Here is a 17,642-nt window from a genome sequence, read left to right on the forward strand (position 1 = left end):
CTTCCGCAGGTGATAGAACGGGTGAGAGAAATGAGATGTTCAATACTGCTTGTAGCACCTCTTTGGAAGAACCAACCATGGTTCCCAGATTTGATGCAGTTAGCAGATGTCGCCCCATGGCCGGTACCGTTGAGGAGGGACCTCCTCTCGCAGGCCAGGGGCTCGATTTGGCACCCTCAACCGGAGTTGTGGTCCCTCCATGTGTGGGCGCTCAACGGTTACCCGCTGATCTCGCAGTGGGAGTGCTAAATACCATCACTCAGGCTAGAGCTCCGTCGACACGACGTCTGTATGCCTCGAAGTGGTCGGTTTTCTCCAGCTGGTGCACAGCTCGAGGTTATTCACCCCTTAGTTGTAAGGTGACGGAGGTCCTCTCCTTCCTACAGGAGCTGTTGGATAAGGGCAGAGCCCCATCCACGATCAAAGTTTATATGGCGGCCATCGCGGCGTTTTCTGAAACGGCGTCCGGTCAGTCAATAGGAAGGAACGATTTAGTCATCCGGTTCCTCAGAGGAGCTAGGAGGCTGAATCCTCCCAGACCTCCGTCAGTCCCTATGTGGGACCTCGCGGCGGTTTTGGAGGCCATGAAGGGTCCCCCTTTTGAGCCTATCCAATCGGTTAGCCTTCAGCATCTGTCGTTCAAGACAGTATTCTTGTTGGCTCTCGCTTCTGTGAAGTGTGTGGGTGATTTGCACGCGCTCTCGGTGAGCCAGTCGTGCTTGGAGTTTGGGCCCAATGACTCAAGGGTCATACTCAAACCTAGGCACGGTTATGTGCCGAAATCCCTCAACACACCGTTTCGGGCTCAGGTTATTGCCTTGTCTGCCCTGCCGGTGTCAGGGGAGGATGGAGACTCGAGTCTTCTTTGCCCTGTCAGGGTTTTAAGAGCTTATGTGTCTCACTCTGCTGCCTTTTGGCAGACGGAGCAGCTGTTTGTCTCGTTCGGTGGACGTTCCAAGGGTATGGCTGTTTCGAGACAGACTCTATCCAGATGTATAGTTGACGCCATAGCGTTAGCTTACGCTTCCAGGGGCCTTCAGTGCCCGTTGGGCGTCAGAGCACACTCCACAAGAGGCGTCGCCTCGTTGTGGGCGTGGTCTACTGGGATCTCCTTGCAGGATATATGTATGGCGGCAGGTTGGGCCTCGCCGTCTACATTTATCAGGTTCTATAACCTGGAGGTCCCCGCCTTGCAAGCAAGGCTGTTGTCGGTATAGTCGAATCAGGGCCCAGAGGGAAATTCTTAGTTCACGAGCGATATGCGCTGCCGACTGTTATATGGGCAGTATTGCGTAAGACCCGCATTGCCACATTGGTCAGGCCTTGCCTCGGTGGTGTGATGTCATATTGCCGCATCTACGGATGCTGCTAGATATAGGACGGAGGGCTTTTTCCCTTTTCTGTCCTGGACTCTCTGTGAGTCCCTCAGGTGATTGTGCACTGTAAATCCTGGGCGTTGCTTCGGGTTTATTGGTGTGTGATCCCTGCGCGCACGGCGTTTTAAATTGGGTTACCGTAGCGTCTTAGCTAAGACGCAGTACGAGAGAGCTCTCGTAAGAGAACGTACTCAGTTACTTAACGTAACCTCAGTTCTCTCTAGAAGAGCGAACGAGTACTGCGTTCTCTGCCGTGCGCACGATTCACTCTGGTTCGCTTCGGCGATGAAATAAATCAGGTGAGTCAGCCTTTTCGAGCTCCTTTTATAGGTTTGGCCACACCCGTTTTGGCGGGAAGTGGCAAGAAGGGCGCGAAGCGCCCTTATTGGTCTGATGTTGCATCAGCCCGCGCTCGATAGACTTTGCAGTTGCCGCAGAACAAGCCAATGAGCGAACGAGCCATCTCGCCTATGGCTGTGTACTGCTGCAAATGCGCTTTACAAAAATACAAAATTAAGGATAATTTTTTGCTTCAGTATTTCGTGAAAAGAGACTTTTCCCCGTAGCGTCTTAGCTAAGACGCAGTACTCGTTCGCTCTTCTAGAGAGAACCGAGGGTTACGTTTAGTAACCGAGTACGTTTTTTCCATGGACCCTCAGGGAACTGAACTGGCTGCAGAGGTGCTGGATGCGTCACAGCAGATTTGTCATTGGACTGGCAGGGTATGCATGTAGCAATCATTGACTGGACCTGAGCGTCCATCTGCGGCCACCAGTAAAGATCCCGCAACCTCTGTTTTGTGCGGACTATGCCTTGGTGAGACTTGTGTGCCAAGGAAATCAAAGTGTGTCGCAGGGCCACAGGGATTAACAACCTTGTTCCTCTGAAAATGAAAGCATCTTTCACTGCGAGTTCCTCTCTCACTCTGAAGTATGGAATCATGTCCTGACTCACCGCTTTGATGGAGGGTGGTCAGTAAAGTGGTGATTGCCTGGTGATCTGTGCGAAGTGTAAAACGATGGCCCCACACGTACGTTCGCCATTTTTCAGTAGCCCACACACATGCCAGAGCCTCCTTCTCCACTAGTTCGCCACTGGTTTTTCTGTTCCGTCAAGTTGCACTTGGGTGAACACTGCACCCAACCCGTAGTCACTGGCATCCGTTGAAATGACTGAATGAAGTGTGGGGTCATAAATGGCAAGGACCGGACTGGACACAAGAATCTGTTTAATTTTCTCAAAACTGTTTTGAGCAGCAAGCGTCCAAGAAAATCGTCCTTTTCCTTTAGCACACTCACGCATTGGAGCAACAACTGTCGCAAATCCAGGCAGGAATTTTGAGTACCAGGACATTAATCCTAGGAAGGATTGGAGAGATGTTGCATCAGATGGAGGCGGAACTTCACAGACAGCATCTAGGTGCTCTTGATCAGGTAGGATTCCATGAGCGTTGATTATATGGCCCAGGAACCGCAATGAAGTCTGTTTGAAATTGCATTTTTTATCATTTAGCACCAGCCCAGACTCTTTCAATTTATGCAACACAGTACTGAGGTTCGTGTCATGCTCCCCAGATGTCTTTCCATAGATGATAACATCATCCAGGTAATTTTTGACACCTGGTACGCCCTCCAGGATGGTAGCCATCATCTTTTGGAAAGCGGAGGGTGCCGACGCCAGGCCATAGGGAACCCTGCAGTATCTGAACAGGCCTTCATGAGTGATAAAAGCTGTAATATCTCTACACTCCTCATGCAGGGGAAGCTGATAGTATGCATTAGCCAGATCAATAGTAGAAAATACTGTAGCACCCCTAAGGCTGGTAAGCATTTCATCAATGTGTGGTAATGGATAACAGTCAGTAATGACGGCTTTGTTAACTTCTCTTAAGTCGGCACACATTCGTATCCCACCTGTTTTCTTCCCAGTAACAACGATGGGGGACACCCAGGCTGAAGCATCCACACGTTCGATGACGCCTGTTCTCAGCAGACCCTCTAATTCAGGTGAAACAGACGCTCGGACTGCAAAAGGTGAGCGTCGCAGTTTCTGACGCACAGGTTTTACTGTGGGGTAAATTTTTACCTTGTGGACAAAGTTTTTTACACATCCTATTTCAGTATCTGTCAAGGATGTGGTATTGGTGGCCATGACCAAGGAGCAGACATTATCACCTTTTATTTGAAGTTTTAGGGCAGAAATCAAGTCTAACAAAGCAGTCCCTTTATCCACAACGAAGAATGTGGCAGCAGCTGACGCATTTGATATACACGCTTGTGCTTGCAGGCATCTGAGTACAGGTATGTATTCCTGTGTGTAAGTCACAAGACGGATGGCAGGTGTTGATAATTGTGTGGCACTGAAATGGTATTTATAAATGTGAAGAGGCAATATAGACACAGAAGAGCCTGTATCCACAACGAATTGTACTTTGGTGCTAGGTGAAGCAGGAGTATTGACAGTCACTTCACAATGTAGTTTCTTTTGTACTTCAGCAGAATTATCTAGATACAGTACTGTGACGTCATGCACTTGCACCTCACGCACATCACTTTCTGGGGCTGAACGGCACACACAAGCAAAATGTCCCTTCTTGTTGCAAAATTTACAAAACACCTTTGCAGCTGGGCACTGTGCTGAGTTAGCTAGGTGTTTGTCTGAACCGCATCTAAAACAGGACTTACGGTTCGACGAAGCGTGGGCAGTAGTCGGACGTGAATGGTGTTTCCCTCTCGCATGATTTGGCTTGACTTGTACGGCGCGCACTGGAGCATCTCTGTCGGCCGTCATTCTCTTGGTGTGCTCAGCCGCAGCCTCTAATTGTGTTGCAAGTGTAGTAGCTTTCTGTAATGTCAGGTCCGGCTCGAGTAACAGCCTGTGCAAATGTTCCAGCAATTGATCGCGAATCATATCATCCACTTTATCACCGAAGTCACAGTAAGCAGCGAGTGCATGTAAAGCAGCAACGTACTGTTGTATGTTTTCGTGTGAAGCTTGTACTCTTTTTCTGAATGTATGCCGCTTCACGACAACATTAACTTTGGGCATGAAGTGTTTTTTTAAAGCATCGACAGCAGAATCATATGTCTCACCGGTGTCTGGCAGTGCATAAAAGATCCGTTGACCCTCTGCACCTAAACAATGAAGTAAATGGTAAATGGACTGCATTTATATAGCGCTTTCAACAGACCACATGGCCATCCAAAGCGCTTTACAATTTTGCCTCACATTCACACACACATTCACACACCGACTGCGGTGTCTGCCATTCAAGGCGCCATCCAGCTCGTCGGGAGCAGCAGGGGTTAGGTGTCTTGCTCAAGGACACCTCGACACTTGGTCAGGTGGAGCCGGGGATTGAACCACCAACCTTCCGGTTTGTAGACAACCTACATGAACCACTGAGCCACTGCCGCCCAATGAAGTAATGTATGAACAATGACATAAACAATGAAGTAATGTAGCCCTCTTCCGAGCTTCAGGCTATGCATCGCCCACTGCATTGATAACCGTTAAATAGTTATTGAACATGCGCAACCACATGTCAAATGGCATGGTAGGCTCTCCCGGGCAAGCCAGGAACACTGACGGTGCAGAGATATTGTTGATAAGTCAGTAACGTTATGAAAAACGTAGTACCCTCGTCGCCAATTTTGTTAGGTTTTGTATAAGTAATAAGCACGACGAATATCTTCCAGACCTCACTTTATTCCGAACAGTAACTTCACATGTCTTTTCACTAAGCCCCTTCTTCTTCGTCCCTGTTGAACCCACCTCTTCTTACAATACAACGTCCCTAGAGGTAGCATTAGGAATTACAGTACATGATACAACAGTATGCTTACAATGTTTTTAAAACATGATGTGCCATGTGAAATTTAACAGTTGTCCACTTCATTACATGTAATTTAACCATGTAGATTATTTCATCAAAGTTGAAGCTTTTTAAGCTAAATGAGGAAAATAACACTCCTAGTAAATTATAAGTTAAAACCTCTCAATTTGAGAGTTTATTGCTTGATTCTCTGCATTAGTAACTCAGGAATCAGCGTCAGCCGCTGCACAAACACAATCATGTTTATGGCTGACCGCTAGTAAGGGACAAGAGGCTGACCTTTAGCAGCGGCATTTAGAGCCACAAACACGCCGATGTGATGAACGACACACAGAAAAAACATCAAGAGAAAGGGAGTAATCACAGCAGACTCCTGAGGAACAAATCAAGCTTCAGCAGAAAACCACTGCAACTCCACCTAAAACCAGCAATAAGAGCATATAACAGAGCCATCAACGAAAGATAGAAAGCAGAAGCCACTATATTCAGTTTTTAAATCAAAATGTGTTAGAACAAAGTTTAACACATGCATGACTCCAGTTTTTCATGATTCCGTCATTGCTGAATTCCAGTTCAAAAACAGCAAAATCTCACTTTTTTTCTTGCAATTCTGCATAAAAATAAAGGCCACAAAAAAAAATAAAAAATAAAAAAATAACCCTGGTTGTATGTTGGAATGCATTATTTTCATAAGGAAATCCAAAGTTATGAATTAGCTTGGAATATTACAACAACAAAAAAACCTTTGCGAAATGAAGCACTGTTTCCACCCAATGACTTAAAGAGAACAAAAGGCTAAAGATCACCAAGAAAAACTAGTATTTCAGAAGCTGTGCAATGAGATTTGTGCATTGGTTGGTCCAGTTTTATGCTGTCCCATTGCAAAATAATGTCTTTTTATGAACATTAAGGAATTATATTCTGTAAAAGTGTTTCCATCATAGTATGCATGTTTTCTTACAGAATAAGGAATTTATCTGTCTTAGTTGAAAGCATACATTTTTATGCACATTTTTTTTTAATTTATGTGCATCTTGGCATTTCCATCCGGCATTTTTTATTCAATTTCCCAAAAATTAAAAAAAAAAAAATGGGTGGATATAAACAGCTATTGAGTCTGTGTGAAACAGTGAATCAGTCTCACACAACCAGGGTTGCCAAGTCTGCAGTTTTACCTCCCAGTTGGGCTACTTGTACTCTGTTGCCGCAGGTTGTTTTTGAAGTCTGAGGGTTAAAGTGATCTCACCGGGATGCTGTTTCAACAGAGGGGAAAACAGTGCAGAAAAACCTTATCTAATTGGGCTGGTTTTGTTTTGCAGACCTGGCAACCCCGTCCATATAGTCCTCCACGGAGTTTACTAAAGCATTACTGCTGTCTTGGTCGTTAACATTAATGAAAAAACAAACAACAAAACAGAAATAAATAAAGTACCTAAATTAAAAACTGTTGTAATCTTTATATTGTACTCATCTGTCACTTGTTTCTTTTCAAAATAAAGCAGCTTTATGCATTTCGTTTGCTCTCTGTGTCACGTATGACCCTGGAACAACACGTTAATCCAAACATTTATTCTTGACCATATCTCTACACTTAAACCTAAGTTTAACCAAAAGTAAATCATAAAATCAGAGGAAATAATAGATTAATGACACTGATGTACAAGCATAAAAAAAAATTACGCAAGCCTAAATTTCACAAAAAAAATATAAACTGGTTCTTCAGATCAGATTGGTTAATCACATTGTTCACACAATGTCGAGGGTCAACAAAGATGTTGATAACTTGGTAAAATCAGGTTCTGCATGACTATTGAGCAAATATGATACATATGGTAAAACAGAATTGATGGGGGAAGTCGCTGTGGGGCTGGTTATAGTGAACAGTGATGGATGAGGCTGAGGTTATTTACTGTGGTGATGGGCATCTCCACAGCATGAGTCAAATGGTTTGGATCATTCTATTGTTCCTAGTGTTTTCCGTTGATCTCCGGTTAAAGGGCTGTTCTCTCCCGCTGGCGACGGCAACAGAATCCCACCAGCATTCCTCAAGACAGATCCGTCCTGTTGCTGTGGCAACAGAAGAAAAAGAGCGGGAGAGGAGCGAGCGACGGACGCTCCCAAGAGAGAACAGGAAGAACAGAGACACAAATGAAACCAAAGAGGGAAACTCCCATCACAGCAAACTAACCTGAGCATCATCATCTGTGTGCTCCTTCCTCACCATTCCCCATCCTAACAAAAACACCCACTGGCCTGCATCTAAATTTAGATTTTATACTACTTTTAAGAAGCATTTCAAATGTAATATACTACTGTAATATACTACAACCATTAATATATATATATATATATATATATATATATATATATATATATATATATATATATATATATATAGTTGAAATAAATTGCTGTTCTTTATAAATGTTGTATCCTGTCAAAACTAAAAAAAATACAATTTATCAAGTTTACATAAAAATATTCTATAATAATACTTCATAATATTATGGATTTGACAAATATTAAAATTTAATAAATATAAAAAAATAAAAGAGACAGAGTTCAAATGTAGTAATTTTTAATCTAATTTTATGTAAAAAGGTCTTCTCTTTGATCAGTCAGATCATATAATGGGCTGTGATGTTAAGGTCTGTCATGATGTATCTCATTGTATTATGCGTTTTTCATCTGCACACTGTGATGTTTCTCTTTTCAATTGTCACATGTTTGATCACTTGTTACTTCACAGTGTGTCAGAATGCACAGAATTTAAGAGAAGTGTGTGTGTGTGTGTTGTGGGTTAATTGATTATAAATAGTCCGAGTAAAGGGATTTGTATTGCTAATTAGTCTTTGTGGCGTTGTGCTGGTGTTATCTGTTAGCGGCTCTTTCATTGTGCCGCTCAGATCTCTCTCATTCAGCTCAGATGAATCATTTCTCTTTGATTTCTGCTGCTGTCTGGCGGATCTCTCAGTCGGGCCCTTAATCTTTCACATTCAAACACAAACAGGCTCCACGAGCACCTCTGATAGCAGCTGAGCGAACTGTTATTTAAGGCAAATTAAGCAGCCAGAACTCAGACTTACACAAACACAAGCAGATGAGTCTAACACACTGCTGTTTCACTTGTTCCTCGTCTTTTTGAACAAAAATACTCACTAAATGAATAAACGCAAATGAAGAATATAGTTTCCTCTTCTCCATAAAGAGCAGTTCCTTTTTGCATTTAAAGAGCATTTGCTGAAACTAAACTGCAGCAGCAACTTCTTTCTACTTTTGAGCATGCCTTTAGTAACACTTAAAGCCGTTATATATCTAATGCATTATAAATGTAATTGAATGCTTTCATTATGCCTTGTAATACACCTTATAATGCATCGTACGATCTCATGAATAATATGCATGTGACGGTATCAAATATTCATGTTGTGATAATTGCTGAAGCTTTTAATGGTGAATAAATGGGAAGCTTTTTAGTTAATATTTAATTCCAAAAAAGTGTTGTTATACAATAACAAGTATAATAACTTTTTTATAACAAAAGATGTATATAAAAAAAAATTGTACTTAAATGTTCAATGTAAGCAATTATAAAGGACGATAGGTAATGTTTTACAATAATGTTTGTCAATCCATTTACCAACATTAACAATGATAAAATATAGCTACACATGTTACAGAAGTTATGTTAAAGTTAGTTACAAAAATGCAACTGAACTTCGTTGTGAGCTTAGGTCCATTAAATAATAGTCACGACCTTTGAATTCAATAATGTGTTACTAAACATTAACATTAAGATTAATAAATGATTTCAAAGTAGCTTTCATTTTATTTTAACTATTTAATTAACTAATGTTAACTGGACAGATTAAATGTAAAAAGGTTTAAAAATAAACACCGTTCACATCAGATAATATTCAAATATTCTCTCAAGTTGTCCTTTTGTAACACAGAACATTATATTTCTGGAATAATCAGCTTATATGATTTGATGTTGAATATCTGAGAGGATGAGTAACAATGCAAACCAGAAAAACTGCTGACTGTTAATAGCTTCAGATTCAACATTCAAATAACTAACCTCCACACACACACAGACACACAGACTCTCTCTCTCACTCTCTCTACACACACACACACACACAGAAACTCCCTGTCTCTCACACACACACACACACATTTAAGTTGAGTCACTGCTGTGTGTGTGTGTGTGTGTGTGTGTGTGTGTGTGTGTGTGTGTGAGAGAGAGAGAGAGAGAGAGAGAGAGAGAGAGAGTGGGACAGTGTGTGTGTGTGTGTGTGTGTGTGTGAGAGTCTTTGTGTTTGTGTGTGAGACAGAGAGAGAGAGAGAATGTGTGTGTGTGTGTGTGCGTGTGTGTGTGTGTGTGTGTGTGTGTGTGTGTATAGGTGTGTGTGAGGTCTCTCAATCTCCATGGCAATAACAGCTGCTGTAGGTTGTAATTGAAAGCAATGAGAAAAAATAGAACAAAGAAATTGGAAAAGAAAATAAAGCAGATAAACAGAGACGAGGAAAACACACGGATGTTAATGATGGATGAGACACAAACCTACAGCGCGATGATTACTGCCACAAACATGAAGATGAAGGACATGAAATTAAGAAAAGAAGGACTGTTTGCAGACCAGTTTCCACACCCACAGCTGTCTGTGATTGATCATCAGACAGAAAGTCCCGCCCCAAACTTCTGACACGTCTGACACTCCACAAACCAGCAGAGCATCGTCTGAAGCAGATGTTCCAGAGCGCAGAAGATCAGGCCATTCTCTGCATCTGCTCCAATTAAGCCAGAAAATCCCTGGAGCTCTGATGAGACGAGCCGCGGACACACACACTCACTGAGGTTTCTATTAACTCACAGACATGTCTCTCCTGAGCTGATGTGTGTCTCAGGAGCTAATCTGGATCCACTGAGATTGGAATGCTCAATAAGATCACAAAATTCACAAAATAAATATTTTTGCATGTGTATGTGCGAGACCTGCAGCCACAGTGATAGAGCAGCTGCTAGATGGTTTCTAGGGTGTTCAGAACGGTTGCCAGATGGTTACAGCAGGTTCGGAGTGGTTTTTAGGTTACTGTATACCATGGTATAATGAGCATTACTCGCAATCTAAAGAGAGCAACCCGAATGGAGCACAGCTGGAGGAAAACAAAACTAGAGGTATTTCGTATTGCTTGGCGGGAAAGTAACCTATCCTACAGAAAAGCGTTAAAAACTGCTAGATCCGATTACTTTTCTTCTCTTTTAGAAGAAAACAAACATAACCCCAGGTTTTTATTCAATACAGTGGCTAAATTAACGAAAAATAAAGCCTCAAGTGTTGACATTTCCCAACATCACAGCAGTAATGACTTTATGAACTACTTCTAAAATCAATACTATTAAGCCCCTTTCACACTGCATGTCGGACTGCATTGCCGGGTCGCCTTCTGTGTGAAAGCAACCACGTCCCGGGATTGATTCCGGCATTGAACCCGGGTCGGGGACCTAGTAACATTGCTGGGGTCAACCCGGGACAAGCTCTATGTGAACAAAAGCCAGATCTAATGCCGTGTCGAAGTGATGATGCGCGAGCTGTTTTGAAGGAAGATCAACGTTTGCGGCGAAAACATATGGGCAAACTGTAATGAAGCAGAGATCAGTTAGTTCCTCACTTTCCGCACTGAAGTCGAGATCGTTCGCTTGCTTCAGTGAAAGTATAACGTGCCTAGCGTTTTCGACTCGTACATTACACGTCACGCCATGATGTCACGTGTCGTTACGGGATCTTTACGGGTTGTGTGTGAAAGCACGTACATATCCCGGGTAATCACTGGCAGTGTGAAAGTGCAAAATCTAGCGACACAGGAACAATTGACCGAACACTTTACCCGTGTATTTGCCGGAATGGCAGTGTGAAAGGTGTGAAACCACAATTTGACCCCAAAGAACTAGTTAATTATAGACCAATCTCGAATCTCCCTTTTCTGTCCAAGATACTAGAAAAGGTGGTATCCTCACAATTATATTCTTTCTTAGAGAAAAATGGTATATGTGAGGATTTCCAGTCAGGATTTAAACCGTATCATAGTACTGAAACTGCTCTCCTTAGAGTTACAAATGATCTGCTCTTATCATCTGATCGTGGTTTTATCTCTCTATTAGTGCTACTGGATCTTAGTGCTGCGTTTGACACAATTGACCACAACATTCTTTTGCATAGACTTGAACACTTTGTTGGCCTTAATGGAAGTGCATTAGCATGGTTTAAATTGTACTTATATGACCGCCATCAGTTCGTAGCAGTGAATGAAGATGTATCCTATCGATCACAAGTGCAGTATGGAGTACCTCAAGGCTCAGTACTAGGGCCGCTACTCTTAACGCTTTATATGTTACCCTTGGGAGATATCATCAGGAAACACGGTGTTAGCTTTCACTGTTATGCTGATGATACTCAGCTCTATATTTCTTTGCGGCCCGGTGAAACACACCAATTTGAAAAACTAATAGAATGCATAGTCGATATAAAAACTGGATGACGAGTAATTTCTTACTGCTAAATTCTGAAAAAACAGAGGTGTTAATTATAGGACCTAAAAACTCTGCTTGTAATAACCTAGAACACTGTCTAAGACTTGATGGCTGCTCTGTCAATTCTTCGTCATAAGTTAGGAACCTAGGTGTGCTATTTGATCGCAATCTTTCCTTAGAAAGCCACATTTCTAGCATTTGTAAAACTGCATTTTTCCATCTCAAAAATATATCTAAATTACAGCCTATGCTCTCAATGTCAAATGCAGAAATGTTAATCCATGCGTCTATGACCTCAAGTTTAGATTATTGTAATGCTTTATTGGGTGGTTGTTCTGCACGCTTAGTAAACAAACTACAGCTAGTCCAAAATGCAGCAGCAAGAGTTCTTACTAGAACCAGGAAGTATGACCAAAACATCGTAGAGATTTTAAAATATTGCTTATTACTTATAAAGCCCTGAATGGTTTAGCAACTCAGTATTTGAGCTCCTTTTACATTATAGTCATCCACGTCTGCTGCGTTCTCAAAAATATGGCAATTTGATAATACCTAGAATATCAAAATCAACTGCGGGTGGCAGATCCTTTTCCTGTTTGGCGCCTAAACTCTGGAATAACCTACCTCTCTTGCTGTTTAAATCTAGATTAAAGACCCATCTCTTTAACCTGGCTTACACATAACGTACTAATATGCTTTTAATATCCAAATCCGTTTTTTTTTTAGGCTGCATTAATTAGGTAAACCGCAACCGGGAACACTTCCCATAACACCCGATGTACTTGCTACATCATTAGAAGAACGGCATCTATGCTAATAGTAGTCTGTTTCTCTCTTGTTCCGAGGTCACCGTGGCCACCAGATCGAGTCTGTGTCCAGATCAGAGGGTCACTGCAGTCACCCGGATCCAGTACGTATCCAGACCAGATGGTGGATCAGCACCTAGAAAGGACCTCTACATCCCTGAAAGATAGCGGAGACCAGGACAACTAGAGCCCCAGATACAGATCCCCTGTAAAGACCTTGTCTCAGAGGAGCACCAGGACAAGACCACAGGAAACAGATGATTCTTCTGCACAATCTGACTTTGCTGCAGCCTGGAATTGAACTACTGGTTTTGTTTGGTCAGAGGAGAACTGGCCCCCAACTGAGCCTGGTTTCTCCCAAGGTTTTTTTCTCCATTCTGTCACAGATGGAGTTTCGGTTCCTTGCCGCTGTCGCCTCTGGCTTGCTTAGTTGGGGTCACTTCATCTACAGCGATATCATTGACTTGATTGCAAATAAATGCACAGACACTATTTAACTGAACAGAGATGACATCACTGAATTCAATGATGAACTGCCTTTAACTTTCATTTTGCATTATTGACAAACTGTTTTCCTAATGAATGTTGTTTAGTTGCTTTGACACAATGTATTTTGTTTAAAGCACTATATAAATAAAGGTGACTTGACTTGACTATAAACATTAACTGGATATTCAATTGATTGAGCACAGACTCACAGTCTCACTGACAGCAGACATCCAGCGATGATGATCCAGATGGCTCTTCACTGCTCTTTTGTTCATGTATGAGACAGAAATCTCAGAATCTCCTCGAGGAACACACGGAGATGCACTGGTCCGCTCAATACTAATGGAAACGGCTTGTTTGTTGTTGTGTGTGGTGTATTTCAGTGGTGATGTCAGATGTTAATTGAATCTCGTGTCGTCTCAGTGAATCTAAATGATGGTGTTAACTTGACATTTACCTACTAACAGCAGCTCCTTCACCGCACGACTGTGACAACAAACACTACGCAAATATCACACAGACATTAGACATCTGATGATCAGCATCTCAACAGACCCCCATAAACCTGCTCCATGATCACACACACACGCACACACACTGGTATTCCTATAATTATGGGTTCATTCCACAGGTGTAATGGTTTTTCTACTGTACAAACTGTATTTCATATCGTATAACCCTAACTCTACTCCTTAACCTGACCCTCACAAAAAAAACGCAGGCATGTTTAGATTCTCGAAACACTTCATTCTGTGTTATTTATAAGCTGTTTTCCTCATGAAGACCAAAAAAATGTCCCCACAAAGTTTACTGGTATAACTATACTTGGACATTTGGACCCCATAATGTAGGGAATACCACTGCACACACACACAATAAATGTGGCACCTGTCTGATCTCTGTGGTGTTTCACTGTGTTTCTGTATCAAATGTAGAATCAAACTCTACACTGATCCATAATCCACCAGCTTTAAACTACACTGGTTCATATCAGATGAAAGTCCCGAGATCAACTGCCACACATCTGAGGAAGATCTAGTGACCGGATCTGAGCAAGTTTCCCATCCATAGACACTGTCAGGCCATTATCTGAATTAAATGCTCCACTGCAGTCTGTTATTATCATCAGTTTACAAACTAGTCCAGAGGAGACTAAACTATCTGCCCGAGTGTGATCCTGACGCGCACACACACACACACACCGTCTGACAGCCGGACAAACACCTTCAGAGGCATTCTGATCTCAATAAAAGATGCCTGACATTTAGAGACATTATTCACTGCCAGAGCTGAAGAAACACAAGAGCACAGAGGAGAAGATACAGCTGAGGACGAGAGACACTGACGCACTAAGAGAGAGAGAGAGAGAGAGAGAGAGAGAGAGAGAGAAAGAGAGGGGGCATGATGTCATCACTCCACAGAAACACTGAACCGAAGAGGTCAAGAACAATCACAGACCTTGAAAACACCAAAGATCATCAAGCGTGTTCATAATCTGACAGCAGATCAGACACGTCAATCACAGTGATCAGGTGACTCTGAATCGATCTGGTTTGATTGATCGCTGTCTGAAGAACAGCAGGAGACGATCAATGCAGGTCTACAGCAGCTCAGATCATCTGCATGAACAGAGGAAGACTGAGACTCCAAAACCACCCACAAAAATGAGGCTTTGTTTCAAATTAGCTAAAAAAAACCTCGTGAGCAATGCACTGAAGTCATACTTAATTTAATAATAGGAAAATAACATTGAAGGAAATTGTGGAAATTATATAAGTTTATGAAACCTCTTATTTACATAAGGTAAACAAAGCAGTTTGGTTCATATTTTTTTCATAAATAATTGTATACAATATTTTAATGTTGTTATGCATACCTGCTTCCGCCGCCATAATAATGACCCTTTCAAATGCTTGCATGCTCTCCTTCTCTTTTTTTCTTTTATTCTAAATTAAAGTGGTAATGAAATATTGCTTCTGTTAATACTTCCCGCATTTCAGTAATAAAAGTGTGCATCTTTAAAATGCATGCAACTACATTGAGCACAACAGTTACCATACAGCACTTGTCAGAAGTCAAAAATAATTTGAACAGTGAATTTTGAATTGATCCATTCTTGTAAATGTGGTTTTAATTGCGGTTAAATGATCACAAGTAGGTATAATTCAGCAGGAGGTGGGAGAAAAAAACACTGATATTCTGGATTTGGACAGAATAAAATCACTGAATAACATTGAAAAAGGTTCCCACGAGAAACAACTACCATCTGAATAGTGCTCATGTCTAGAAGTATGTCCAAAAACGCTTCTGAGGAAGATCTAGTCACTGGACTGACACCGTTTGAGTTTTATCACATCAAATCTGTTTTGACTGTACACACATACATGACTCTAATCATCACAAAGCCTGTGCTTTATGGGTTTCTGTGTCTTATGACCTGAGCATCACATACTGTACAAACATCACTTCAGATGTCAATCATACGGCTCTTCCTGTCTGAGTGGGCGGATCCTGGCTTGAATAAACACACAGTGTAATGTGCAGACTGAACACTGTGAAAGACTACAGTTGACCAAACACTGACATTTCAGATTATGCCCGGTCACATCTGAGCTGAAATAACTGACATTAGAGGTAAGATAAGCTTTACAAGGGGAAATATGCAGCTGTAATATTCCACGCAGACTGTAATTATATTCCCAACCTCAGAGCGAAAACACACACAGACTGAAGCAGACGGCCGCTGATCTATCATTATATTTTGTCATTATATTTTCATCACAGACGACGATCCATTATTATTCACCGTTGTGCTGAAAGTCACCCTGGGAAAGAGAAGATGTTCAGCAGAACAACACGTGTCCTGAGCAGACGCCATGAGAATCACAGCTATTCATCTTCACACACTTACAGCCAATCAGAGGAAACATGCTTAATGAGCAGGCAGTGGATTTCAGACCAATGAGATGTGACTGTGGGCGTGGCTAACCTGTGACAAGCTGCTGACAAATTAAACAAGAAATCTTGTTACTTGTCAAGTTCACACACAAAAACTTCACACATACTTAACTTAAACCATTAAAAACATTTTTGTCACTTGAAATAGAATAAGTACCAACTTAAATATATAAACAAATATATAAAAATATAATATATATATATATATATATACACAGTACGGACCAAAAGTTTGGACACACCTTCTCATTCAAAGAGTTTTCTTTATTTTCATGACTATGAAAATTGTAGATTCACACTGAAGGCATCAAAACTATGAATTAACACATGTGGAATTATCTATGGAATTATATACTTAACAAAAAAGCGTGAAACAACTGAAAATATGTCATATTCTAGGTTCCTCAAAGTAGCCACCTTTTGCTTTGATTACTGCTTTGCACACTCTTGGCTTTCTCTTGATGAGCTTCAAGAGGTAGTCACCTGAAATGGTCTTCCAACAGTCTTGAAGGAGTTCCCCGAGAGATGCTTAGCACTTGTTGGCCCTTTTGCCTTCTGTCTGCGCTCCAGCTCACCCCTAAACCATCTGGATTGGGTTCAGGTCCGGTGACTGTGGAGGCCAGGTCATCTGGCGCAGCACCCCATCACTCTCCTTCTTGCTCAAAAAGCCCTTGATGCCTTCAGTGTGACTCTACAATTTTCATAGTCATGAAAATAAAGAAAACTCTTTGAATGAGAAGGTGTGTCCAAACTTTTGGTCTGTATTGTATATATATATTTCATCAAGCTCCCAGAGTTACATTTCCCATATGTATTTAGTTTAACCTGATATACTAAAATACTGCATGCAAACTCATTTCTGTCATGGGATTTAAAACACAAAGTGGATAATTGCTACATTTTATCTCACGATTTAGAATTTTCAGAAATGCAACTCTGACACAAATTTGAAAAGTTAGGTAACAGATTTTTTTTTTTTTACCTTTTTATTTATTTATTAAGTTATTTGTATTAAAACTATCTACATAAATCCAATATAGATATTTTAGAAAAACTAATATAAATGACAAAAACTAAAACTCTACCTTACATGAAAACAGACAAAAATAAACCAGGTTGGTAAGGATATGGGCTGGACACCATGCGGATGCACCAGATGCGAGGACACGTGGTCTGTTTGAGGCAGAAGAAGACGATGGGAGCTAGTTCTGGGTACGGGACGACCAGAGCACTTAACTCACTGCTGACATCATCAGCCACTTCCTGCTCCTCCTGCTCAGCAGGCTCCGCCTCTTCAACAAGCCCACCCCAGCCAGAAGAGGCACACCGGTCCACGTGTGGCTCCGCCCCCACCGCAGCAGGCCCCTCCTCCTCTGATGTCATGGCTTTTGACCCACCTACAATGAAAGAGCCAGTTAATGATCTCACAGGTTCCTATCAAGTTAAACTAGTTTAAAGAAGAACAGCTAGTTCTCAAGCACGTTTTCTTGAGTCTCTGGAATGAGTTGTTCCTGACCTGCACACATTTATTTATTCATACAGATGAATAAAAAAAAAACTTATTTTGCTGACTGGTTGGTAAAAGCTAAACAAACAGGTTGGTTACAAATACTCCTTTAGCCCCACATAAAGAATGAGCTGCT

The sequence above is a fragment of the Carassius carassius genome, chromosome 17 (genome assembly GCF_963082965.1).
Source record: "Carassius carassius chromosome 17, fCarCar2.1, whole genome shotgun sequence".
Classification (NCBI taxonomy): domain Eukaryota; kingdom Metazoa; phylum Chordata; class Actinopteri; order Cypriniformes; family Cyprinidae; genus Carassius; species Carassius carassius.